General features: G+C 35.7%; 1 protein-coding gene across 4 annotated transcripts in view; it reads right to left on the reverse strand.

Moving 5' to 3' along the window:
- The window catches only part of LOC122057396 (putative disease resistance RPP13-like protein 3), a 9231-nt gene extending 8226 nt beyond the window's left edge, over positions 1-1005 (reverse strand). For 3 of the 4 annotated variants that reach the window (XM_042619475.1, XM_042619473.1, XM_042619472.1), the window contains exon 1: positions 768-1004. The gene's annotated coding sequence lies outside the window, so the exon portion shown is untranslated. Of the gene's footprint in view, positions 1-767 lie in introns of all 4 variants that reach the window. The other variant, XM_042619474.1, reaches the window with a different exon arrangement.
- Between the last annotated feature and the right edge of the window lie 1533 nt (positions 1006-2538).

The raw sequence follows: 2538 nt of genomic DNA on the forward strand, positions 1-2538 counted from the left end.
TCTTTAGGAATTTCAATTTCGCTTATATTCATCATTGTAGGAACTATGTTCAAACTTTCCCCAGCCCCTTCTCATCAATGGACTCCTGACACATACATAATTGATGTGACAATTCCGGAAGTTAGGAGGATCTGGTCAAATTTTAGAGGTTAACTCTATCAAATACCCTCATGTATAGAGGCATGCATCTCCATATATGTCCATACATCAATGGACTACTATTGTACACTCTCCCACAATCCTAGATTTTCAAAGCTATCGTCTACGATATGAAAAATTTAAGGGGGTTAGAGCCTGACACATGAACAAGGACCTTAGGTGGCTACCTACACAAAAACATTGGGCCCTATTTGATCAACCATGTGCTAATTGTTGCCATTTAAAGTGGGCATTTGAGAAGTATGTACACTTCACATGGTGTCCTTTCACATACCAAGGACAATATCAAGAGTCAATACAGTGCCTAGTGCATTGGCATGCAATTTTCGCTTGAAGAGTAGATGCCAGATGGTTAGTGGATTGTTGTCTCTAGTGACATGGTTGTGTGAGTGTATTTAGTGTGTCACCCTTCCTTCTCCTTATCATTCCCACTGCCCCTCTGTGTGTGAATAAACTCCCCCTTGGATAGTTCCTTAGAAAAAAAAAAAATTAATAATAATAAAAATAATAAAAAAAAGGACAATATCAAGAAAAATGTCCATTACAAAACAACTATGCTTTTAAACTCCAAACGTTGAAAGTAACAATGATGAAAGGATTGTACGTACCCCTTAATTCAAGAATATCCAACAAGAGGATTGGATTGAAGCACTTCAAGAACTTCCATTGCCGAGAAATCTACTTCATTTTGGTATCCAGGGTCTTCTCTTCTATTGTGATCCTAGTGGAAAATGTAAGGCGTTGTAGGCTTCTTCTTTATCTATATCGGAGAGTGATCTGACTTGTGGGCAACCCTATTTATTCTTTTAATTTGAGGGTGTCCTTCACCCTCACGCTTTCTTTCTCCTAAATTATCAATTTCTCTACCAGAATAAACGCAGATGTAGCTCATAAGATTTATGCTTTTTTACTTTTTTTGTGTAGACCCGAACCTGAGATAAACATCTATGCTTTCTCTTTTACTTTGTCCAATAGATTTTGATTTCTCGTTTGACAAGAAAATATATGGAGTGACTTCTCTTTGACATTCCAAATGCCAGCACAACATTTTTCTAAATCATTCCTTATCCCAAACGTTGTGAGTAGTTTATACTTTCCTTTCTTTTGAGATAAGGGTTTTGTTCTTCTTCTTTTCTTTATGCTTGGGTTTTTTCTTTTTCCTCTATTGTTCGAAGGGTCTCACATTTTTCTTTTACTTTATCTACCCAATGGTTGTCTATTGAACAAGCAAATATAATGAGGGACTGCTTATTGATGCTCAAAATAGTGCAACATGATTGTTCTAAATCATTTCTTTATCCAAAAGTGTTGGATAGTATATACTTTTCTTTGAATAAAAAAAAGGTTTTTGCTTTCTTTCTTTGTTTCTTCTTCTTTTTATTTATGAGTTCGTTATCTTTTTTTTTTAGTATATTAACTTTTGTTTCCAAGAAGAAAACAATTAACCCCTCCATATGGCATAAACACAAATTAGTCATATTGAGAGAGCTATCAAGAGAACAAAACAAGCTTTTGATCTGATCAATCAAGATATAGGGGTTTGGCCAAACATATTTTTCCTAAGCTAAGACGGAACCATCGAGTGACAATTGACCTATCTCTTAAATGGGCTTTGGAACCAAAGCTTACCTTATTATTAGAGAAAGGGGAGTGCTCTTCTATTCTTCCCCACCGATTAACTACAAGAACCCTCACAGTCATTAGCGATGTCTACCACGTGCTAACTTGATATATAGGCTAAAACTGTCTGGACATCACTCTCTTTATATTCATTTAGGGTTTGGATACGATCATATCCCAAAAATTAAAGTCTAAAGGTTCATTTGATTTTGTTTCCGCTGTTTCATGGTTTTTTTGTACCAAGAAACGATTTTTGGAATTGTAAAAAAGGTGTTTGATTTTTCTGTTTCTCAAAACATTTTCAACAGTGTAGTTGGGTTCAAGACACAAGTGAAGGCACGCGTTGCAAGTATGCAGCTCATGAGTGAAGGCACGATTCATAGAGATGAGCTTTGGAATGACGAATGTAGTCCCGAACTTTAAGCTTTGCACAGCCAGGTTGGAGTCATTGCTTCTAGATAGCGAGAAGTTTCAACAATGGATTGGGGTTGGGGTAGGTCGAGTGAAGTATCGGGTTTTTTACAATTTTTGCCTCTCCCACTTGTTTCTAGAAATAGAAAATAAGTCTGACTTGTTTCTCCAGTCGTGTTTCTAGACACAAAAATATGCATAAATTTCTATTTCTATTTCTATTTTGAAAAACAAGTGAAACAAAACAAAAAAATCAAATGGTTTTTGGATTGTTTTTCCAATTCTGAGCACAGAAAACGGAAAAACACGTTTCTAAAAACAAAATCAAACGAGCCCTAAATTTTTTGA

The sequence above is a fragment of the Macadamia integrifolia genome, chromosome 12, assembly GCF_013358625.1.
Source record: "Macadamia integrifolia cultivar HAES 741 chromosome 12, SCU_Mint_v3, whole genome shotgun sequence".
In the NCBI taxonomy this organism is placed as follows: domain Eukaryota; kingdom Viridiplantae; phylum Streptophyta; class Magnoliopsida; order Proteales; family Proteaceae; genus Macadamia; species Macadamia integrifolia.